We start from the raw sequence: 26179 nt of genomic DNA on the forward strand, positions 1-26179 counted from the left end.
TATACATTTTAAAGTCTTCATTGTAGAAAATCCATATATTCAACCAAGTTCAGCGGTGAAAATCAGAGGTATCTTTTAGTTCATTTCCTTTCTTACTGCGATATGGCACCAGAATTTCTTTATGTCATTCTTTATCTCCAAGTTTCTCAGTGTGTAGATTAGAGGATTGAGCATGGGAGCAATGATAGTATAAAAAAGAGCGGACACTTTGTCTTCTGGTAAAGTAATTGCTGGTCAAATGTAAATGAAGAATAAAGGAGCAAAAAAGAGGACCACCGCAGTGCTGTGGGAACTGAAGGTGGAGAGAGTTTTGCGGCGATTCTCTACAGAGTAGGACCTGACAGTGGACAAGATCACAGTGTAGGATATCAACAAGTCCACAGAAGTCACCAGGCCCATGAGGCCCGAGTTGGCAATGACAAGGAGACCAATTCTGATGGTGTCAGTGCAGGCCAATTTCAGCAAAGGATACACATGGGCCACAGTAGGGTAAAAAGATGGCCAGGAGAAACTGACCGAAGGAACGCAGGAAACCCCCAGCGCAGCAAGCAGCGATCATGGCAACGCACTTCTGTCTGGTCATGATCAGAGTGTAGAGTAGAGGTTTGCAGATGGCCACATAGCGGTCATAGGCCATCCCTGTGAGGATGAAGACCTCAATCCCCCCAAAGAAGTGCATGGTGAAGAGCTGTGTCATGCAACCGTGGTAGGAAATGATCTTCTTTGCTGCCAGCAAGTCAGCAATCAACTTGGGGGTCACAGTGGAGGTGTAACAAAGGTCTGCGAGGGAGAGGTGACTCAGAAAGAAATACATGGGCTGCTTCACAAGTTGACTGGAGGCAATAGAAATCATGACAAGTAGGTTTCTGATCAGAATTGCAATGTAACAAAGTAAGAACAGTAAAAACCAGAGAATTTTTCTGAGAAAGTCCTAAGAGAATAAATTCTGTGATGTTATTCCTATTTTCTATGACTCAGAGCAGTTTGTAGCCACTTGAAATTAAATAGTTATCAATCTTTACAAATATGTAAATACAATGATGTATATTATTCCTTGTCATGGGCATTTTAAAATGGAAAGCATTCAAAACTTGAAGAAAAAGATTTGATTTTTATTTTGAAAGGCTTTCCTTGCATTCTTTTTGTCCCTCTCTGGAAAATATTAATTCCTGATAAACAACTTTGATACCTGATTTAAAAACTAACCCTGTAGAATGCAGCATATTTATGCAACCATTCTATTAGCATGTATTATCAAACATAACTGGATAATATGCCCTGGTTGAATTCAAGAAATGGTACTGTAGAAAAAAATCAGTCATCCCTTTCCTATTCTATTTGTTATTGAGAAAATAGACACAGAAATGAAACCTTGAGAGAAAATAAAAAAGCACTAATATGTGGATAATGTTATGTGAGAAATTTCCTTCCATCTATCCTAGGTGGAAATGTGATAAATAGAAAAAATCAACCAATTTGGAATCATGAGGTATATCAGTTCAGTTCAGTTCAGTCGCTCAGTCGTGTCTGACTCTTTGAGACCCCATGAATCACAGCACGCCAGGCCTCCCTGTCCATCACCAACTCCCAGAGCTCACTCAAACTCACGTCCATCAAGTCAGTGATGCCATCCAGCCATCTCATCCTCTGTCATCCCCTTCTCCTCCTGCCCCAAATCCCTCCCAGCATCAGAGTCTTTTCCAATGAGTCAACTCTTCGCATGAGGTGGCCAAAGTACTATATACATGGCCAAAATCAGCTATATATCTGTTGTACCTAACTTACAAATATTATTAATTTACAAATGTGCTTAATTTACAGATAGAATATTATATTTTATAGTCAAACAAAAGGATAACAAGCAAAGTATAATTACCTCTATTTTTTCAAAAGGTATCACCTCAAACTTTAAAAATATTTGTTTTTTACGTTCAGTAAGGCATTTGAGGTTAATAGTAGGTTTCACTTGAATTTTAGTCTCATACAGTGTCTTACTCACTTGCATAAATTGGCTTATTTCTAAGCGATGTCCTCAAGCTGTTCAACTCTTCCTAATAATCAGTCATCCTGAAAACGTTTGCTTCTTTCTGTTCCTATATCACATGTCTTAGTATCCCAGGCTGGCTTTTCTCTCTTCCATTCCTATTATTTTTACCTCCTCCTCCTTCTAGTCACTGCTGTAAAGTAATGTAAAACCAGCTCTAATAATATGCTCATAACTATTATGCCTTTGAACAAACCAATACCTTTCTCCTGGCAGAAGTTCAAGAAGCATAGACTAGGGAGAACTACTGAGAATTAATCATTCCACTAAATCACACCAAAATTCTCTATTTCAACTATATAAAACACAAGGCCTTAGTATTTAAAATATTTTATTTCATTTACTCCAAACTTCAGAACCAATATAGTCACAATTTATTTTCAAATCTGTAATGCTCCTCTCCTTATTTTTCATTTTCAGTGAAATTGCCATTCAAATCTGTGTACCAAAAGTAGGGTTTGGAAGAGAAAAACTGCAAATCTATCTAGTATATGAGAGTCAACATCAGTGGCCACAAAATGACGTTTAAGTATGTAACAACTGAATAGTGAAGAGAGGATATTTGTAGTGGTCAAATAAACCATCTCATTCAACTAACAATTACATTTTAGGCTTTTAAAATAATTCCTAATAATTTAAAAGAATGCAGGGCTCTATTCTAACTTCTCCCCTAAATTATATTCTTCTGATTTGGTGGGAAACACTGTAAGTTATATATTCAATCACAGATTATTCTTTATTTAATACTTGACTTACTGCATGAATTGATCAATTAACTTATATCTTCTCAGCGTCTTTTCCCTTACTATTTGTCTAAAATCCTACCTCTGAGATTCTTTATCAGATAGCAGGTCAAATCATATTTGAAAAAGACAATGTAAATGCCATTTTGGTAAGTGCATTTGCAGACTAAAAGTGGAAAATCAATGAAATGATCATGAATTACCAAGAAAATAAACAAAAGCTTTTAAAATGCAGATTCTTTTGTCTTACCAATACTTGAATATTTCAGACAAATTGAAAATTATTTTAAAAATTTTAATCTTGAAAATGCACTCAGCCTAGGCCATTAGAAAGAGAGGGAATATGTGAAAAATACCTACAAATTAATTTGCATTTAAAATATAAAAACTGCTTAATGCATGACTCAAAACCATAATCTATATTCCTGAACAACTTGAAAGCATTTTCCCTATTTTCAGGTATTTCTATGGAAGATAAGAAAGCGTGCCTCATATGTCTATAAGCGTCATTTTCATATTTAAAAAAATTAATAATTATATCAACAGAAGGTATTCTTTAAAATACTGGACTATTTGGAAAATGAAGCAAAATATTGTCTCCTTCATCTCGTTGTACTATTTTCTAACTTGTTGGCACGAGTATACCACATCCCTTTTTTGTATTTCAGTTTAGGCATCAATAAGCAATGGGAGTTAAACTATATGTTTAAAGATCTCTGCTGGACCCTAACTCCTTGTCCATGGTTCCGACGTAAATTTTGAGGAGTCAATAGCTGGATGTTGATGACTATTATTTTCCAAACAAATTAGAATAAATTTACAACTCCCTTCCAGGTTATTGTTTCTCATTTCCTTTCAGATTAACTGATCCAGTCTCAGAAAGAAACACAACTCCTCCAGCTTTCCTTTTCTTTGGATCCTTTATAGCCTGATATTTTAGATTCCTTTTATCCAATCCAGGTATATAGAAGGCTCCATCATCTATAGTTCAAACTTAAGTATTCTTCTCTGGAATCCCTAATGATTCCCTGAAGTAGTGAACCTGGACTAGCAGTTTCAAACCAATCTTTGCTCAGTACTATCACAGTGTATTAAACTCTGTGAAATCTACTACTTCCAGGTAGATTTCACTAACTACAGCCCACCATGCTATGGTTATTCAAATATTCTAAGTCTTGTGGTTCTTAGAACTATCTACCTTGCTTCGTATTTTTTTTTCTAATAATTACCAGATACTGTTAAGTGCTTTAGCTTATCTCTCTAAAACAATCTTATCTTGGTGAGAGTTAGGGCCAATGCCTCATTTTCTCCCTAACCTGGACATAATGAAAAACAAAACCAAACAAAATTTATGCCATTCAAATCTATGTTGAACAGTGAATGTTTGACTTTGGAACAGATTATATAAACTTTCTGAGCCATCTTACTTGTTTAATCTCTAAAGAAAGGAAAATAAAACTCATCTCTTTTGGATGAAGGTTCGTCAAGTCAAGGCTATGGTTTTTCCTGTGGCCATGTATGGATGTGAGAGTTGGACTGTGAAGAAGGCTGAGCGCCGAAGAATTGATGCTTTTGAACTGTGGTGTTGGAGAAGACTCTTGAGAGTCCCTTGGACTGCAAGGAGATCCAACCAGTCCATTCTAAAGGAGATCAGCCCTGGGATTTTTTTGGAAGGAATGATGTTAAAGCTGAAACTCCAGTACTTTGTCCACCTCATGCTAAGAGTTGATTCATTGGAAAAGACTGTGATGCTGGGAGGGATTGGGGGCAAGAGGAGAAGGGGATGACAGAGGGTGAGATGGCTGAATGGCATCACTGACTCGATGGACGTGAGTCTGAGTGAACTCCGGGAGTTGGTGATTCACAGCGAGGCCTGGTGTGCTGCGATTCATGGGGTTGCAAAGAGTCAAACATGACTGAGTGACTGATCTTGGATGTGGGAAAAGTTATTAACCAGTTATTAATTACCATGTGTCAAGAATTGTGCGAGGTGAAAAAAAGACTAAAATCATCCAGGAGGCTTTATTGAATTTCTCATTTAGTAAGTTAGTTATCTAGTTCTCCCATAATAAGATTGTGACTGGATAATGACAAATTATGAAGGATATGATGAATTAGATTATACAATACATTCCTCATTTAATCAATTATATGGGAGTGTGTCTCATCATGAATTAAATTATTAATTCTGTTGGCTTTCCCATTATATCCTCACTCTATACTTTGATTATTTTAAGTATTCAGTATGCATTTGTCAAATAAATTTTATTTCAATATTTGATAGAATGAAATGAAAATTCATTTTAATTACATGTCATTATCATTATAATTATTTTGTCATGTATTTAAGAGACATAAAAACACAGAATGCTTATAATAAAATTTACTTCAGAATGATAGAGACTCTGAAAGATCATCTTAGATTTGCTCTCTAATTTTTCCTAGTATTCTATTAGAAAAAATCATTTGAAGGTCACATAAATCCATCCCTGTAACCTTCCCCCACTTCTCACTCCCTTGGCTTACTGTGGAGACTAGACCTTTAAGAGTAGTCTTATATATTAAAACTCAGTCACTTGCCCTAAAACCCTGGTTGTCTCCAACCTGGGTGGTCTCCAAACTGTACAGAACTAAATCTTACCATGCACTATTAGCCTCTTTCATTTATTCTGAATATTTATTCAGATCATCTTCATTAACCTCCTCTTTTAATAGACAGCCCTGTCTTGGCCAACTTGTAATAGAATAAGTGGTGTTTTTAAATACAGGAGTGAGAAACTCAAGCTACAAATATGGCACATTCAGGCAATTACTAGTAAGTAAGTGCAGAGTGATTTAACATACTTTGTACTTCTTGAGTTTTTCCTTAACAGATTTTCTGTATCCTTTACTGGAATTTAAGTCACAGACTTTCTGCTTTACTAGCTTCCCTTTAACATTCCCCAAGTTATGAAAAAATGTTTATCACTGCCATTTTTATTACTTTATGCAATTGACATAGGAAGGGTAAGTTATCACACATGAGTTGTACAAAAAATGTGTAGCCATGAAAGAGATGCTCTGTGTTACCAGGTAGATAGAGCAATAGTTTCAAATGTTGACTGTATGAAAATGTGGTTAAAGTCTCCTAACAAACATTAGCCAAGGGGCAAATGATCATTAAATTATATTTAAATAATAAATTCTAAAATAATATTGATCTGATTAATTGTGGATTGATTAAAGAAAAGTTAATTCATGTCCAACTCACTTGGCTTAAATCTCAGGTACATGTAATATTTCACAGTACCATAATGTAAATTAACCAGTAAATTCTATGACTATGAAGTAATACATCTCATTATACAAATAATTCTGTAGAAATCTGAAAATAGAAGTTACCTGCTCTCTAAGGTAACGTGTCCAGTTTTTTTCTTAAGCAAATTCAAAAGGCTTTTCCCAGTTTTATTTTAATGTTTAAGAGAACAAAATGGTGCCATCATTTATGTTGGCAACTATTCTTTATTTCTCTTTAAATAGCACTTTTATTATATTCTATGGTGAACATTAAAACAAAGACAACATAAGGTTCCTATCTGATTTCTAAGCAACTTTACCAGGGAGATATTTAACTTGCAGACATTTATTGAAGTATCTCTGTGAGTTTGGTAATTCCCTTTGGAATAATGTGACCAAAGTGAAGCTGAACTTTTCTGAACATTATTCAAAGACCTAAAAATAATTATATTGACTAAATTATATTTTCCCTATGTGTATATGGAAACTAAGTACAACTTTCATTGGGGGACTATTGTGAGAAAACTCAGATGACCTGGAAAGAAAGCTCATAATACGCACACCTCAGAAAGAAGAGGCAAAGAAAGAGAAGGAAACTCTTTCTTTGTTGCAGGTAAAAGGAAAACATTGATGCTGCCTCAATTCAGTTTGTGGAGCGTGCTGGCTATTCCAGCCTGCATATCCTGTAGTCTATCAATAATAAAACCACTTTGAAAAGTTACCACAATCTGTTGTCCATTTTTCCTCAATGTCTTTCACGGTTGATTTTTCTGTCCACAGTTTACCCAAATTGCTCCCTTATATACCTCATCCCTGTAATGGAAGGTAACACCAAGTCTTTTTGTGGTTACTTACGTTTTTCTTATTTCTCAGTAACATTTGGAGACAATATTTTCTCTTCTCTGACAGCATTTTATTCAAGCTCCAGAGACCATATTCCTCAAATGTTCACATTTTTTAAAAATGACACTTGTAACAACTTTAAGTGCACAACTCAGTGGCATTGTTTATATTTACAATATTGTTTAATTGCTATATATTTCCAAAACATTTTCATCACTCCAAACAGAAACTTAGCACCCATTAAGTAATAACTCCTCATCCTCCTTTCCCTCTGCCACTGATATCCTTTAGTATACTCTGCCTCTGTGAATCTTCTTCTTCTATTTCATGTAAGGGAAATCATGCAATGTTTGTTTCTCCTATCTTTTTTTTTTAATTACTTAGTTACCTTGGCTGTATCAGGTCTCAGCTGTGGCACAGGGATATCTCATTGCACTGCCTGGGCTCTTCACTGCAGTGGGGGGTGTCAGTTGCTCCTCCACAGGTGGGATCTTAGTTTCCAACAAGGGATTGAACCTGTGTTCCCAGTGTTGCAAGGTGGATTCTTAACCATTGAACCACCAAGGAAGTCCCCTATCCCTTTTTTTCTACATTGCAATTTAACCTTGATTTCTCACAAAATTCTTTCTTTTTTTTTTTTTTTTTTACAATCTCTTTCTTGAGTCCAACCAACTCTTTTTTGGCATAATCTCTTTTTTATATTCATGTCTTATTTTATATTTATGACATATTTTTAATATTTCCAAATAATATTTAAGGAGATTTTCATGCAAAGATGGGCTTGATAAAGGACAGAAATGGTATGGACCTAACAGAAGCAGCAGATATTAAGAAGAGGTGGCAAGAATATACAGAAGAACTGTACAAAAAAGATCTTCATGACCAAGATAATCATGATGGTATGATCACTGACCTAGAGCCAGACATTCTGGAATGTGAATTCAAGTGGGCCTTAGAAAGCATCACCACAAACAAAGCTAGTGGAGGTGATGGAATTCCAGTTGAGCTGTTTCAAATGCTGAAAGATGATACTGTGAAAGTGCTGCACTCAACATGACAGCAAATTTGGAAAACTCAGCAGTGGCCACAGGACTGGAAAAGGTCAGTTTTCATTCAATCCCAAAGAAAGGCAATGCCAGAGAATGCTCAAACTACCACACAATTGCACTCAATTCACACGCTAGTAAAGTAATGCTCAAAATTCTCCAAGCCAGGCTTCAGCAATATGTAAACCGTGAACCTCCTGATGTTCAAGCTGGTTTTAGAAAAGGCAGAGGAACCAGAGATCAAATTGCCAACATCTGCTGGATCATGGAAAAAGCAAGAGAGCTCCAGAAAAACATCTATTTCTGCTTTATTGGCTATGCCAAAGCCTTTGACTGTGTGGATCACAATAAACTGTGGAAAATTCTGAAAGAGATGGGAATACCAGACCACCTGACCTGCCTCTTGAGAAATCTGTATGCAGGTCAGGAAGCAACAGTTAGAACTGGACATGGAACAACAGACTGGTTCCAAATAGGAAAAGGAGTACGTCAAGGCTGTATACTGTCACCCTGCTTATTTAACTTATATTCAGAGTACATCATGAGAAATACTGGGCTGCAAGAAGCACAAGCTGGAATCAAGATTGCCGGGAGAAATATCAATAACCTCAGGTATGCAGATGACACCACCCTTATGGCAGAAAGTGAAGAGGAACTAAAAAGCCTCTTGATGAAAGTGGAAGAGGAGAGTGAAAAAGTTGGCTTAAAGCTCAACAGTCAGAAAACGAAGATCATGGCATCTGGCCCCATCACTTCATGGGAAATAGATGGGGAAACAGTGGAAACAATGTCAGACTCTAATTTTTTGGGCTCCAGTATCGCTGCAGATGGTGACTGCAGCCATGGAATTAAAAGACACTCCTTGGAAGGAAAGTTATGACCAACCTAGACAGCATATTGAAAAGCAGAGACATTATTTTGCCAACAAAGGCCCATCTAGTCATTCCAATGGTCATGTATGGATGTGAGAGTTGGACTGTGAAGAAAACTGAGCACCGAAGAATTGATGCTTTTGAACTGTGATGTTGGAGAAGACTCTTGAGAGTCCCTTGGACTGCAAGGAGATCCAACCAGTCCATTCTAAAGGAGATCCAACCAGTCAATTCTAAAGGAGATCAGTCCTGGGTGTTCATCGGAAGAACTGATGCAAAGCTGAAACTCCAATACTTTGGCCACCTCATGCGAAGAGTTGACTCATTGGAAAAGACTCTGATGCTGGGAAGGATTGGGGGCAGGAGGAGATGGGGATGACAGAGGATGAGATGGCTGGATGGCATCACCAACTCAATGGACATGAGTTTGAGTGAACTCCGGGAGTTGCTGATGGACAGGGAGGCCTGGCGTGTTGCAATTCATGAGGTCTCAAAAAGTCGAATATGACTGAGGGACTGAACTGAATAAATGATAATTTTATTATTAAAATTATTGTGTTTTACTTATGGGCTAAGACATAGTCAATTTTTAAAACTTCTTAAGAAAGATTGGAAAAAATTCTATTCCTTATTAGTAGATTTCTGTGATATAATGTAATTGTGTCATTTGGGATTATAACAGAAACACAATCATATATATATATATATAAATATATAATATATTGTTTTTAGTTTGAATTTAGAGTCTTTTTATTTCTCCTCTCATCTCTTATAGTTTATGGCTTGTTAATATTTTTGCTTTGTCACTGAATTATATATATGTTAATAACATTATAAATTCATTATGCATTCTTGTTTTTGTAATATATTAATAGTATTTGCTTCTGTAAGGATTTTAATATTTATACTAATATTTGCACATATTATTAACCCTGTTTTTGTGTATTTACTTCTTATAAAATTAATTGAGATGAAGTGTTAACACTCTTCATTACCTAAACTATGTGATTATATATCACTCCTAGTTCAAAAATGAAAATTGGAAAAACAAAGATAAAAATCAAAGGTGAATTGCTGCTTGAATGTGATCTAGTAAATTGCCATCTTTGAACACTGGTTTCCTTATTCCTAAAAGAGACATGAAATTACTAATGGGCCAAAAAAAAAAACAAACAACAACAACAAAAAACAAAAACCTAAAAACAAAATTATTTTTTATTCTATGGACTTAAACCTAGAAAATAAGTGGCTTCCCTGGTGGCTCAGATAATAAATAATTCACCTGTAATGTAGGAGACCCAGGTTCAATCCCTAGGTCAGGAAGATCCCCTGGAGGAGGAATTGGCTACCCACTCCAATACTCTTGCCTGGAGAATCCCATGGACAAAGGAGCCTCGTGGGCTACAGTCCATCGGGTCACAAGAGTCGGACATGACTGAGTGGCCACGCACACACAAACCTGGAAGACAACTTCTCAGTTAGTTCAGAGAAACTGCTCTGAAAAGGGAAGGGAGGAGTCAGGATGTATATGCATTTTTGCAACAAAATCCAGGTAGTCAGACCATCAGAAGATTATCAGAAATTAAAACCATAAAGCTCACGTTAATGAATTTAGGGCTTTCTGTGCCTGGGAGAGGGAACAGTCTGGGCTCCTTGAAATCATCCCTTTGAGCTGAACCTTGACTACTTAGGGCCAGTGCCCTGCTCTTTTCTATCCTGTGCTCCCTCAGGGTGCAGCTGTGCTCCAGAGTTCCTCAGGGCTCAGCAGCCTGAGCGGGAGGTGGGGGTGCAGGAGCCGTGCTGATGGCCTGGTGGCCTCAGCATCCTCTGTCGGTCGACATGACAGAGCACATTTTTCCTTCATGGAATAAAATGTTTTCAAAGTTATATTTAAACCACGAACATCTTGCTTTCTATCAGTTTCTGCTACTTTCTCTAAAGCAATCAATCAATGCACATTATTTGTGCCTTGATTTAAATTACAGTGTCACTCTGCCATCTAGTGGATATGCTATTTGTATCACTTGTTGCTGCTGCTGCTAAGTCGCTTAAGTCGCTTCAGTCATGTCCGACTCTATGCGACCCCATAGACTGGGCTATGCAGCCCACCAGACTCCCCCGTCCCTGGGATTCTCCAGGCAAGAACACCGGAGTGGGCTGCCATTTCCTTCTCCAATGCATGAAAGTGAAAAGTGGAAGTGAAGTCGCTCGGTCGTATCTGACTCTTAGCGACCCCATGGACTGCAGCCTACGAGGCTCCTCCAGCCATGGGATTTTCCAGGCAAGAGTACTGGAGTGGGGTGCCATTGCATCACTTGTTAGGGAAAGACAAATTCATACTCTTTGCTACTAATTTGCAGAGGGATTTTATGCTACTTAGGGCTCAGAAGGTAAAGGATCCGTCTAGAATGTGAGAGATTCTGGGTTCGATTCCTGGATTGGGAAGATACCCCGGGGAAGGGAACGGCAACCCACTCCAGTATTCTTGCCAGGAGAATTCCAGGCAGAGAGGAGCCTAGCGGGCTACAGTCCACAGGGTTGCAAAGAGTCAACCATGACTGAGCTATTAGCACTTTATACTCTTAGATCCTATGAAAAAATTCTACCAATTACTATGTAATTTTGTGAGAATGAGACCACAGATAGATAATGTAGGGTCAAACTGGGAATGTTGGGGAAAATAAAACCAACATTTCCTTCCCATTGTGTCAAACTAGTATTTAAACTGTATATAAACTTAAGTGGAAAAAATAACCTCTTGTGTAATAAGAAATAATACTGCACTGAGACTATCAGATTTACTTTAATTCTTTAATCTTTTCTGAATATGTGCCAGACTGGAGCCCCAGACCAGATCAAAGAAAGATAAATAAAACTGCCTGTGTGCACACTAGACACCAGGGTGCCCGTGATGGCCTGCACTTCATACTTGCCATTCTCAGAGGTATCTACACATAAATACATGCAGGGGAAAAAAGTGCAAGCACTAGTTGCTCTGTCGTGTCTGACTCTTCATGACCTCATGGACTATAGCCCAACAGGCTCCTCCATTCATGGAATTCTCCAGGCAAGAATACTGGAGTGAGTAGCCATTCCCTTCTCCAGGGGATCTTCCCAATCTAGGGATAGAAGCCAGGTCTCCTGCATTGCAGGTCAAATCTTCACCATCCGACCCACCAGGGATCTATCTAAAATTATGTATTTACATGTCATACTGAATTTAGGAGGCTCTTTTGAATTGAATTTCTTATTTTTTTTAAGCATGCTTTCCATATATACACTTATAGGAATGATCTCTTCAGTTATGTGCTGTGCTCAGTCACTCAGTTGTGTCTGACTCTTTGCAACCTCATGGACTAGAGCCCACCAAGCTCCTCTGTCAGTGGGAATTCTCTAGGCAAAAACACTGGAGTGAGTTGCCATTCCCTCCTCCAGAGGATCTTCCCAACCCAGGGATCAAATCTGGGTCTTCTGCATTGCAAGAGGATTCTTAACCATCTGAGTCACCAGGGAAGCCCCTCCTCAGTTATAGACAAAGATTAATAAAGTTTGTATTTAATTCAATCCTTATGTATTAAGGTGGTTAGAATGTACTACTTAGTTATAGTAATAGATTTTTTATCAGATGGAGTAGTTAAGCCAACCTGTTACAGATGTGTAAATTATGGATTTTGAGAATTATACAGATAATTTTAAAACAGTATTTTGGGAACACCAAGCAAAAAGTGATCTTAGTGAAAGCTCTAGGCCATTGTGAGGACCAGTCACAGAACATGGGAAAGGTAGAGAGACACTGTGGAGTTTAATATCTTGTCTGCATTCTTCCAGAAGAGTATCCCCCTTCCTTTTGTTTAAATAAAGTTTCTGTCTCTAGAGCCCCTTCTTATATACTTTTAGTGAAACTGGGCAACCCAGAGACTCTGAGTCATTCACACTATTCTGTTCATTGACACTGGAGAAAAAAAAAGAAAATTATTTTATTGTTGTTGGTCTGAAATTAGCTTCCTGCAGCTTTTAAAAGTTAATTCATTTAAAATTAAATTTCTGCCCTTAGGACACAGAAAAAAGGTCAGTGTTTCTTTCATATTGTAGCCTTGAAATATTTGAAGACAGTGGTAAGAGTCTCCTTTTGTTTTCCCTCCGTGTTCCAGATGTCTTCAGGCCTTTGGTTTATCAGATGCTCTAGCTCCCACATTACACCTCACTGTTTACTACTTCTCATTGTAGGTGCCTGTGTAATTATTACTAGCTTCCAGGAATCACTGACTCGTCTGCAATGAGATGCTGTCAAGAACATAATGTTTGTTTCTAAAACAAAATTAAAGTGGGAGAAACAAAATGAAAGTGGGAGTTACTTCTTTCTGTTTACATCAACTACTAATGCAACTGCATTGAATGCCATGATTATAATATTGAAACTGAGTCCATTTCATTCCCATTGTCAACACTGTTTTACAACCACATTCTCTTCATTACTACATACGTGTCCTGTGGGCATAGAACTCTATTTCAACTCTATTCAGCAATCAGTTTAGTTCAGTCTAGTTCAGTTGCTCAGTCATGTCCGACTCTGCGACCCCATGAATCCCAGCACGCCAGACCTCCCTGTCCATCACCAGCTCCCGGAGTTCACCCAGACTCATGTCCATCGAGTCAGTGATGCCATCCAGCCATCTCATCCTCTGTCGTCCCCTTCTCCTCCTGCCCCCAATCCCTCCCAGCATCAGTACTAATCCTAATTGCATTGTTTACACGATTTAGATTCTCTGGTCCTTTGATCGTATCTCATACTTTTTGTTGTTGTTCAGTCTCACAGTCATGTAAGACTCTTTGCAACCCCATGTCCTGCAGCATGCCAGGCTTCTCTGTCCCTTGCCATTTCCCAAAGTTTGCCCTGCATAAACTCTACTTCTAATTGAAAACAATTTGAACATTCAAATTCCTACCTTGGTTCAGACTGTCTTCTCTGCTTAAAATGTCTTTTGTTTTTCTTTCTTATCCCTTCAATCTATCTTAACACTATAGTTTGACTCAAAGTTCAAAGTCCTATTGTGATTTTATTGATCAGAAAATATCTTGATCATTATTCAAGTATCTCAACATGTGAAGAACACTCTTAATATGCTTGACAAAAGCTTAATGAAAAATAAATAAGCAAAACACAAAAATATGCACAGTGGCAATGCAGAAAAGTGTAGTATTTTTTAAAGCAAATTATTATTTCTCTCACTACATTATAATTATACCATAACAATCCCACTGTTGAACTTCCCAGGTGGCGCTAGTGGTAAACAACCCAACTGTCAATCCAAGAGAGACAGGTTTTATCCCTGGGCTGGGAAGTTTCCCTGGAGGAGAGCACTGCAACGCACTCCAGAGTTCTGCCTGGAGAATCCCATGGACAGAGGAGCCTGGTGGGCTTCAGTCCATACCCTCTCACAGAGTCAGACACCACGAAAGTGATTTAACACACATGCACCTAGTCACATTATCATAAGCCATAATTGAGAACAAGCTTAAGTCTCTGCATTGCCACTCAGAGGACATCTGCCTACTGATCTGGAAATAATTTTAGACTTGGAACAATCACTAAATGCCTTCTATTGCATACGTTGACAAGATGTGATCTGCAAACCAAATCTGTCCTACTGTCTTTTATAAATAAAATTTTATTGGAACAGAGTCATGCCTATTGATTTATATATTGCCTACAGGTGAATCCATGCTGCGAGATACAAAAGTGCATAGCTGAAATTGAGACTATGTGGCCCACAAAGGCTAAAGTATTTACTGTACAGCTTTTTCCAGAAAAAAGTGCTGCTCCCTGTTCTGTTAAACTGTTATTGGAGTTGAGATGTTTATATGTTAAGATATGGCAGCTTCTTAAATAATAAATATACTATACTTCCCATAAACCTAGACTATAAACTGAAAAATAGAATACCAGCTTTTTTGCAATTTCAATAATAAATGTAAGAATAAAAAAGAATTGTGCTCATATTTGTAATAGTAATGCAAGTTGTATTATCTTAAGAAAACCAATGGTTTTTACAGAAAATGAAACTCACAATGCAATGTTAAAGAAAGGGTAAAAAACACTATAATATGATTCATATTGTATAAGTTTTACATCCAAACACATCAATATGTCCCTCAGATACAGAGAAAGTGAAAGTCGCTCAGTTGTGACAGACTCTTTGTGACCCCATGGCCTGTACAGTCCATGGACTTCTCCAGGCCAGAATAATGGAGTGGGTAGCCTTTCCCTTCTCCACCGGGTCTTCCCAACCCAGGGATCAAACCCAGGTCTTCTGCATTGCAGGCGGATTCTTTACCAGCTGAGCCACAAGGGAAGCCCAAGAATACTGAAGTGGGTAGCCTATCCTTTCTCCAGGGGATCTGCCTGACCAGGAATTGAACCGGGGTGTCCTGAATTGCAAGAGGATTCTTTATCAACTGAGCTATGAGGGAAGCCCACAGATACAAGGGAACAACCAGAAATTCAACAAAAATTAAGAATCTTTGGATTGTTACCCAATAGTTGATTTTGCTTTTGTGTATTTCTGCATTTTGCAAGTATTTAAAGGCAAAAATGTAGTGTCTAGTTCAACATTTTTAAAAGATCAATGGACTAGAGTGCATGATGAAATTGTTCCCCAAACTTTGGAAAAAAATGCATATGCAACCAAAGTATCACAAGGGCATTATTTCATCTAATTGCCCCATTTGTGGTCTCAAGGCAATAGCTAAATAATATTCTCTAAGGTTAACCTCCTTGGGGTTTTGGTGGCATATATATGTTATAGTTTGATGTTAGGGTTCAGCTTTTTTGGTTTCCTTTTTTGGTGTCCTTTTCTCAGTCCTTTTCAAGCCTGAATATATTTTTAATACATTATAAGAGAAATTCATTTTCTGAAATATTCATTGCAATATACTCTAGATTCCTGTTAACTATTTTTAAGACTTATTACTATATTAAAAAAAAATGACTTCTAAGCATAAATTTTTCTGGAATCCATTGAACTTAGAAAAGAAGCTTTATTAAATGAGCCAGTCAAATTCTTCTACACTCAGGTGAGTTGATTTTTATTTCACTTTAAAAGGAATATAATATATTCCTAATATACTTCATTAATCTTTGCAGGAGGCAAACAAGCATGTGCATAAATCTAACTGCCAGGTTACCTGTTTAGTTGACTAGAAGTCTTTGATTATTTATCTTTCACCACATTTATTATTGTTCACCATGCTACATCACAAGGAAATTTTTTTTTCTGGATCACAATATTTTCATTACCTTTATACATACAAACTTTAATAATAAACAAGAACTATAAGTTGTCATTTGTGCTTATATGGATTATATCCTGGAATAATGCTCTAAGAAACAAATTAAGGCTGAGATTTTATAATTTTATAGTTTCTAAAATGCCTGTTACAGGACTGAGCACATAGTGGGTCTGCAATGGGAAAATTATTCCAGGGTAATTGCACAGAAAAGAAGATAAATACTATGCACAGCACCTGTGCTCACAGCTGAGCATGGCTGACACTTCCTGGACTACATGGGTGATTGGGAACATTGGCCACAAGCCTGCTGACAAGTACAGAGTGTGGGAGGTGGAGTGAAAAGCTACACGTGTGGAGAAGGAGTGTGGGGAAGAAGGAACAAGTGTGCATAAGAAATTGTATTCATCTTTGGTGAAGATTTCCCTTTCAACCCTGGACTATTCAAACTTTGTTACCATAGACATAGGGAACACATCCTGACTTTTTGAAAAAGTGTTTTCAGTTAGAGAATATGTGCTCTATGATTTGCATGTTAAATTGAAACAAATTTCAGGGAATCAGGAATTAATCACATATTTAAGAATGTAAAGGAATAACTGAAGAAAAGAGTGGGGGAATATGTGAATGACATAGTTATACATGTACAGGAAATCTTGAAGTGTTATATGTGTTCTCAGAGTATAAAGTTATAAAACCTGAGTGAGAATAACAGAGTGTTTACTGTCAACTCCTAATGAGATATAGAATTTTTAGAGAAGTCTATGTGGAATGACTTCCCTTTATACTGAGTACCATTTCAGGTTTTGCTAAGAATTTAGGAAGTAGCTTTGAAAAGAATGAATTTAATGTCAGAAAACGACAGTACAGGCATTTTGGAGGGAAAGAGGCTAATTAAAAAAATAATAATTCAATGCACTCTTTTTCCCCATAAGTACTCTCATTCTATGCCTAGGTCAGGAAGATCCCCTGGAGGAGGGCATGACAACCCTTCCAGTGTTCTTGCCCAGAGAATCTCATGGACAGAGGAACCTGGCAGGCTACAGTCCATGGAGTCACAAAAACGTCCTACAATACTGAGGGAATAACATTACATTTCATTCAAATTTTGCTTCAGATTTCTCTGAATCAACTTTTATATTTTGTCCACAGGAACCAAGAAAATCAGAGTGCTGAAGTCACTTTCATTCTCTTGGGCTTCTCAGAATATCCAGAACTCCAGATACCCCTTGTCCTGTTATTCTTAACCATCTACTCTGTCACTGTGCTGGGGAACCTGGGCATGATCCCAAGATAAATGATATCAAGATAAATCCCAAACTCGACACCCCTGTGTACTACTTCCTCAGACATTTGTCCTTCGTTGATCTTTGTTACTCAAACAGTAGTTAACACCCAAGCTACTAGAAAACTTGATTGTGGAAGACAGAACCATCTCCTTCACAGGATGCATCATACAGTTCTTCTTTGCCTCCATATTTGTGGTGACAGAGACATTCCTGTTGGCACTGATGGCATATGACCGATTTGTAGCCATTTGCAACCCTCTTCTCTACACAGCTGTCATGTCCCAGAAGCTTTGTTCCTTATTGGTGGGTGCATCATACTCTTGGGGTACAGTCTGTTCCCTGACTCTTACCCACTTTTTATCTGAATTGTCCTTTAGAGGAAATAATATCATAAATAACTTTGTGAACACGTGGCCATTGTTGCTGTTTACTGCTCTGACCCCTACATTACCCAGGAGATCATTTTAGTCCCTGCCACGTTTAATGAAATAAGCAGCCTGATAATTATTCTCACCTCCTATGTTTTCATTTTTATCACTGTCCTGAAGATGCCTTCAACTGGGGAGCGCCACAAAGCCTTCTCCACCTGTGCCTCCCACCTGACTGCCATTACCGTCTTCCACGGGACCATCCTTTTCCTCTACTGTGTTTCTAACTCCAGGAGTTCATGGCTCATGGTCAAGGTGGCCTCTGTCTTTTACACAGTGGTCATCACCATGCTGAACCCAGTGATCTACAGCCTCGGGAACAAAGATGTGAAAGAGACTGCTAGGAAGCTCATCAATACCAAATTATTATGTCAATGATTGTAAAACGGCTTAGGTTTGCTTTTTCATTTACAAGAGTACTGTGGAGAACTGTCCAAGTTTTGTAGCATTTTTAATACCATTTCAAATTCCAATTTTTAGGAAGGAAAACAGTGCACACATTTAACGTAATTCCCTTGTTGATACATCGTTCAACCACTTTAGTAAACTGTAGAGACTTAGCAATAAAATAATAAATAACACCTGATTAAAGCCTAGACTATTTAAGTCTCTAGATAAAGTGTTTGTCATGTAAAGATTTCTGAGTAAAGACACATTACCATTTGGCTGTTCAGGTGAGTCTTCTTTATTTCTTTTCTTTAAGTCATAAGTCATGAAAGAATAGATTTGAGTTGTCATGAAAGTTTATAGTTAACCATGAGGGAGTTACATGAGTTGAATCATAGTAACTAAGAATTGTTCAACACTAAGACACTAAAGTTAAAAGACATTCCTGTGCTTAGTTGCTCAGTTATGTCTGACTCTTTACAATTCTATGGGCTTTAGCCTGCCAGGCTCCTGTGTCCATGGAAAGAATACTGGAGTGGGTAGCCATTTTCTTCTCCAGGGGATCTGCATGACCAGTAATCAAACGTATGTCTCCTGCATTGCAGGCAGATACCATCTAAGGTACCAGGGAAGTCTAAATTTAAAGGATATATTTATTTAACACCACACAGAAAGAATTGGTACATTATAAATGCAAAGATGGAGAAGGCAATGGTACCCCACTCCAGTACTCTTGCCTGGAAAATCCCATGGACGGAGGAGCCTGGTAGGCTGCAGTCCATGGGTCGCTAAGAGTCGGACACAACTGAGCGACTTCACTTTCACTTTTCACTTTCATGCATTGGAGAAAGAAATGGCAACCCACTCCAGTGTTCTTGACTGGAGAATCCCAGGGATAGGGGAACTTGGTGGGCTGCCGTCTATGGGGTCACACAGAGTCGGACATGACTGAAGCGACTTAGCAGTAGCAGCACTAAGTGCAAAGAAGTCATGTCTCTGCCCCCACAAAGTCCTGAATAAGATTTGGTAAAATTCTACTTGTTAATATAAAATTTATTTGTTCTTTGTACATAAATCATCAAAAATAAAATTAAGAAATGCACACTTCAGAAATAGTTCCAGCTAAATCTAAAATAGTCTTTCATGTCAGTCAAATTACATATAAAATAGCTATTGCTGTACAATGATAACATAACAGAGAACTTCGTTGGTAAATAACATTAATGGATTGAATGGGGGCCCTGCTGATACCAATTAGAGCATCTTGGTTAACTTGATTTAATTTTGCCCAACTAGTAAACTCATGGACTTCCCTGGTGGCTCAGATAATAAAGAATCTGCTTGCAATGCAGGAGACTTTGGTTCTATCCCTGGGTGGGGAAGATCCCCTGGAGAAACTGAGGGCAACCCATTCCAGTATCCTTGCCTGGAGAATCCCATGACAGAGGAGCCTGGTGGGCTTCAGTCCATGGAGTTACAAAGATTCAGACACGACTGAGCAACTAACACACTTCACAGTAAACTCACATCCAGTCTAAGGAGTGAATTCTATATGCTGTGGTGCTTCCCAGGTGGCACTAGTGGTAAAGAACCTGCCTACCAGTGCAGGAGATGTAGGAGACATGGGTTCAATCCCTGGGTTGGGAGGATCCTCTGGAGGAGGGCATGGCAACCCATTCCAGTATTCTTGCCTGGAGAATTCCGTAGACAGTGAAGCCTGGTGGGCTACAGTCCATAGAGTGGCAAGGAATCAAACACCACTGAAGTGACTTAGCATGCACACACCTTGATATCAGGTCTACCCAGACCCTCCTCCCTAAATAGACTCTACTATCACATAAGATATATATTATCTGCCAGAAATTGGGGGAAAAGCCTAACACCTCTATGTGAAAAACTATTTTTTCCCCTGCTAAGCATTTTGTCTAATAGTAATTCTATGTTCATCCATGTGAGAAGAACCGCCAAACTTATTCTGTACGTCTGTAGCAATTCCCTGGTGGCTCAGACGGTAAAGCGTCCGCCCGCAATGCAGGAGACGCGGGTTCGATCCCTGGGTTGGGAAGATCCCATGGAGAAGGAAATGGCAACCCACTCCAGTACTCTTGCCTAGAAAATTTCATGGATAGGGGAGCCCACTGGGTCATGAAAAGTTGGACACGACTTCAATAACTAAATATGTTGAGAATATTTTCACATGCTTGTTGGACATTTGTAAATTTTGTGTTGTATCTGATGTGACTTTTTGTCTTTATTGTTTCTTTTCTGTACCTTTTCTTTTCACTTTATTGATAATGTTTTTAATATACAAATATTTTAAATTTTGAGGAAGTTCAATTTAGCAATTTATTTATTTTTGTTGCTTATGTTTTTGTTCCCCTATCTAAGAATCTACTGCCAAATTCAAGGGCATTAAATGTAAGGCCTGTGTTTTTCTTGTAAGAGTTTTATAGTTTATGCTCTTTCATTCAGGACCTTGTTCACTTTCTGAGTTAACTGTTGTATATAATATGAGGCAAGTGTCCAATCCCAGAATTTTACTTGTGAATGCCCAATTGTCCTGGCATCATTTATTTGAAGAAGAATCTATTCTTTCTCCAGTGAATATTAAGAGAATCATAACCTCAGAAGCACCATGATGATGGTGAGGTACAAGTTGGGAGAAATCAGAGCCCGTATAGGGCACAACTACCCAGTTAAATGTATTTTGAATCTTCCACTAGTGAGAAATAAGCTTGTTGTTATTGTTGTTCAATCACTAAGTCGTGTCCGAGTCTTTGCCACCCCATGGACTGCAGCACGCCAGGCTTCCCTGCCCTTCACTGTCTCCTGGAGTTTGCTCACACTCATGTCCATTGAGTCGGTGATGCCATCTGACCACCTCATCCTCTGCTGCCCTCTTCTCCACTAGCCTTCAATCATTTCCAGCATCAGGGTCTTTTCCAGTGAGTTATCGCTTCATGTCAGGCAGCCAAAGTACTGGATTTCAGCTTCAGCATCAGTCCTTCCAATGAATATTTGGGTTTGATTTTCTTCAGGATTGACTGGTTGGATCTTGCTGTCTGAAGGACTCTCAGGAGTCTTCCCCAGAACCACACTTTGAAAGAACAATTCCTTGGCATTTTGTCTTCTTTATGGTCCAACTGTCACATCCATACTTGGATACTGGAAACACCATGGCTTTGACTATATGGACTTTTGTTGGCAAAGTGATGTCTCTGGTTTTGAATATGCTGCCTAGTTTTGTCATAACTTTCCTCCCATGGATCAAGTGCATTTTAATTTCATGGGTGCAGTCACCATAAAGCAATGATTTTGGAGCCCAAGAATGTAAAATCTTTCACTGCTTCCACTTCAGCTCCTTCTGCATCAAGTTATTATTATTCTTAACCTGTGTCCTTAAAGCCAAGATGGGTAGTTACCAAAATTAGTGAAAATATAATCCTTTTCATAAACAGATTTTTTAGAAAACATATCATCCAAAATTTCATTTTAGATTCAGTAATAAATATAAACATCTGAGAACATTCTATATTTTAAAATCCAATGGAAGCTGTTTTCTATCAATAGAATCAATAGTGTAAATATAAAATAAAGTTTATAGTACAAATATTGTAAAGTACAAAATAAACAGTATAATTATAGTTTAGCAGCCATATGTTTAGAAACATAAGAATATATATATACCTTCATAAGAAAATTTTAAAAATTAAATATGGATTAATAAAAGATAAATCTATTGGTGTATAATTTCCCTTTGTGGATTTATGTATTTTATATCTACATAGATTTTTTTTAATGGTGTTTTTTATTTTTTAAGATTAAATGAGTAAAGTTGATAATACAAATGCCTTAAGGCTTTAGGGAAATAATATACAATCAATATACCACCTGGGACAGAGTTCAGAGTTAAAATGTAATTAGTTGAATTGCAGTCATCAAGGCAGTGCCTCAGTTACATTCTCTAGGTTTCACATCCCTAAGGTCATGATGGCATATATTTGTGATACAGTTTGGTGCCAGGATTTACTTTTCAGGCTTGATCTTATCTTTGGTATCTCTGAGTTTTATTAACAGGTTGGAGAATTGTGAAGTATGAAATAATTAATGAAAAATACTGGGCACTTTTACTACCCTTTTCAGGTGTGTTTCTACTAAGTCCTAAGCAGCAGCATTGCTGGAGTTTATTAATGTTAGCAAAGAGTTCTTCACTAAATGACTCATTCAAGTTCTTCTGTATTTAGGTGAGTTGACTCATGTCTCTCTTGTTTTACTTAAAAAAGAAAATACAAAGATCCAGTAATATCTGTAGGAGACAGACACACGTGTAGAACAAGGTGTGCACAAAGAACCACGTTTTGGCTGAGAAGGTTTATGGAGTCATATTCCAATTCTTTCTTTCAAATAATTTGTATCCTAGTTTTCTCATTAGGTATCAACCATAAAGTCGGAAATGGAGAATTCTCCTTTTGGCAAAAGGAGGAGGCCCACAAAGTGGGCCTTGTCTTCAAGATTTTCCTGTAATTTTCTAGAAATAAAGTGACAGTAACTACCATATTTATAAATAATAGGGATATAACCTACAGTAATTGTGAGTGATAAATATGCAAGTTTGTCTGTATACAGAGGGGATGAAACAATGAGTCATGTCTATAAAAGAAGGTGGTAAAATAAAGTAAACATCATAAGAAAGAATAAAATGGGGAAATAAATTATAAAGAAATAGGCATGTACTATATAGCAGAGGTTGATAAATCCACCTTCACTAAGAAGGATGTATTAAGTGATAAAGAGGTTGAATGTATAGATCCAAGCAGTTTTTGGAAAAGTCATACTGAATAATGTTAATGTCCTACATTTGCTATTAACATTTATTTGGAATCTTAAAGTCACTGTTATATTAAACAATCATGGAAAATTATTCTCATAACTTGCACAGAGCATTTTAAATCGAAGGAATGTGGATGGAATAACAGTCATAATCAATCTTTGCTGTGCTGAGACCTTACAAAGTTTGTTACAGAAGATCCGTTGTGGACATGGTCTTTGGAAGATATCTTTCTTACAAGTTCATCATGTGGGAATCAGAGAGAGCTATAGTGTGGTGAGAAAACCTAGAGGAAAACAAGGAAACATGCATCTTAAACCAAGTGTTCTAATGAAATTCTAATATATAAAAAAGTAAATATCTGTTCTACCATGTCTTACAGCTTTTAAATTCATTATTGAAGTATCTAGTTCCAATCTAGTGATTTAAAATTTATATTACTATTCTTATCTTACTATAGAGGAAATGCATTGTGATCAGTAATAATAAAGAAATATTCTGGTGTCCCATTTGAAATAGGTGTTTTCCAGCCACTTTTCTTTGGAAGAATTAAAAACTTAATTCAAAATGGCAGAGTATATATTTGATCCATTCTGAAGCCTATATGCTTTCTCCAGTACTTTCACCGTTCTTATTTTTGTCACCCAAACTCCAAAATCTGCTACTATGGAAAAAAAAATTAAGAGTTTTCTGTTCAGTATCGTTTCAACTATTATCACAGGAAGCATATCACATATTTTGTTTTGAAACTTCTGATAAATAATACAATTTGCTATGGAGAATACATTTAAACATTTTCAAAATTAATTCAACATAAGTGAAAAATTTTAGTATGTCTTATAGCATAGCTCCAGAATGGGTTGAGAATTTGGAATAACTAGGAATAAGAAAGGAATTGAAAGGAGGTACAACAACCAAGAAAATATTATATTAACTGTTTTGCAGAGATGTTGCCATTATACAAATTAGCATATAAGTTAATTGTCTCATAGCTCAGGAGGTGAGGCAGGTAAGAAACTGTGGAACCTAATGACATGTTTTTCTCCAATACATGTAATTGGATTGTCATATCAGGTGTTTTCACAAAGCTCAGAGTTACACAAAGACAATGTCTCCTGAAAGCAGCTGATAATAATGAGTTTTATTATTTGAAATAAGGCAGGACCTAATCTGTTTTAGTTCTTTGTTTCTGAATATCATACACAATGAAAATTATTACTGGCTGTATAATTGACATACAAGTGAACATTAGCATTTGAAATAAAGCAGAAGTATAGCATTTACAGAAACACTGTAAACAGAGACCCAGTGAGCTTCTCATCACATTTTCTATTCTCTTGTCTATTTCAAAGTTTAGTTTTTACTCTTCTGGATCAACATTGATATTTTTTCCACAGGAACCAAGCAAACCAGAGTGCTGAGGTCACTTTCATTCTCTTGGGCTTCTCAGCATATCCTCAGCTCCAGCTGCCCCTGTTCCTGGTCTTCCTGACCATCTACATAGTCACTCTGCTGGGGAACCTGGGCATGATCCTGATCATCAAGTCCAGTTCCAGGCTCCACACACCCATGTACTTCTTTCTCAGCCACTTATCCTTCGTTGATTTCTGTTACTCAACAGTAGTTACACCCAAGCTACTAGAAAACTTGGTTGTGGAAGACAGAACCATCTCCTTCACAGGATGCCTCATACAATTCTTCTTTGTCTGCATATTTGTGGTGACAGAGACATTCCTGTTGGCAGTGATGACATATGACTGATTCGTGGCCATTTGTACCCTATTCTCTATACTGTTGTGATGTCCCAGAAGCTTTGTTCCTTGTGGTGTCTGCATTATACTCTTGGAGTATAGCCTGTTCCTTAATATACACATACTTTTTATCAACGTTATCCTTTTGTGGGATTAAGTTCATAAATAACTTTGTCTGTGAGCATGCGGCCATTGTTGCTGTTTCCTGCTCTGACCCCTACATTAACCAGGAGATCATTTTAGTCTCTGCCACATTCAATGAAGTAAGCAGCCTGATGATTATTCACACCTCCTGTGTTTTCATTTTTATCACTGTCTTAAGGATGCTTGCGACTGGGGGGGGGGGTGCCACAAAGTCTTCTCCACCTGTGCCTCCCATCTGACCACCATTACCATCTTCCACGGGACCATCCTTTTCCTCTGCTGCTGCTGCTGTTAAGTCACTTCAGTCATGTCTGACTCTATGTGACCCCATAGACTGGACTATGCAGCCCACCAGGCTCCGCCATTCCTGGGATTCTGCAGGCAAGAACACTGGAGTGGGTTACCATTTCCTTCTCCAATACATGAAAGTGAAAAGTGAAAGTGAAGTCGCTCAGTCGTGGCCAACTCTTATCGACCCCATGGACTGCAGCCCACCAGGCTCCTCCGTCCATGAGATTTTCCAGGCAAGAGTACTGAAGTGGGGTGCCATTGCCTTCTCCATCCTTTTCCTCTATTGTGTTCCTAACTCCAGAAGTTCATGGCTCATGGTCAAGGTGGCCTCTGTCTTTTACACAGTGGTCATCCCCATGCTGAACCCAGTGATCTACAGCCTCAGGAACAAAGATGTGAAAAAGTCAGTGAAGAAATTAATCAATATTAAATTTTTCTGTGATAAAATGTAAAGCTAGAAAGATTTTTTGAGAGTAAGAGTTTCTCAATAACAAATCGAATCATAAACCTATTTTAACCTTGCAATTGACAGGCCAATTTCTGTTCACTCTTTTATTTTATTAAAGTAACTTTAAAATTACAAATAAAAATAGAAATAAAAGACTACTTCAACTAGAAGTTTGATACAAACACTGAATTGTAATTTTTTGTGTGTATAGTATCTGACCTTGTATTTGTCCTGGTTAAATTTCAGTTTAATTCAAGTCATGTGAACTGAAGGACTTTTAAAAGGATTTGAAGAGTTATAGCCTACAGTAAGGAAGTTTACGTCTTAATGTAAAAGTAGTACATTGAGAGCTGCTTAGCATAAAACTCTAAGTATCTTAAGACTTTATTAATTCCATAAGAAACACTTTGGCTTTGGAAGATTCCCAGGCAAACAAAGATGAATTTGAAATATATCTAACTTAAATAGTTCATAATATGGTATAGTTTAAATATAATTGATA

At 37.6% G+C, this 26179-nt stretch overlaps 3 pseudogenes; 2 read left to right on the forward strand and 1 right to left on the reverse strand.

The window, feature by feature from the left end:
- Positions 1-75: 75 nt before the first annotated feature.
- LOC129657362 (olfactory receptor 4P4-like) lies at positions 76-6059 on the reverse strand (annotated as a pseudogene).
- A 10307-nt stretch (positions 6060-16366) lies between these two features.
- On the forward strand, positions 16367-18206 carry LOC129657363 (olfactory receptor 5D13-like; annotated as a pseudogene).
- A 250-nt stretch (positions 18207-18456) lies between these two features.
- LOC129657364 (olfactory receptor 5D13-like) lies at positions 18457-25681 on the forward strand (annotated as a pseudogene).
- The last annotated feature ends 498 nt before the right edge of the window (positions 25682-26179 follow it).

The sequence above is a fragment of the Bubalus kerabau genome, chromosome 7 (genome assembly GCF_029407905.1).
Source record: "Bubalus kerabau isolate K-KA32 ecotype Philippines breed swamp buffalo chromosome 7, PCC_UOA_SB_1v2, whole genome shotgun sequence".
NCBI lineage: Eukaryota > Metazoa > Chordata > Mammalia > Artiodactyla > Bovidae > Bubalus > Bubalus kerabau.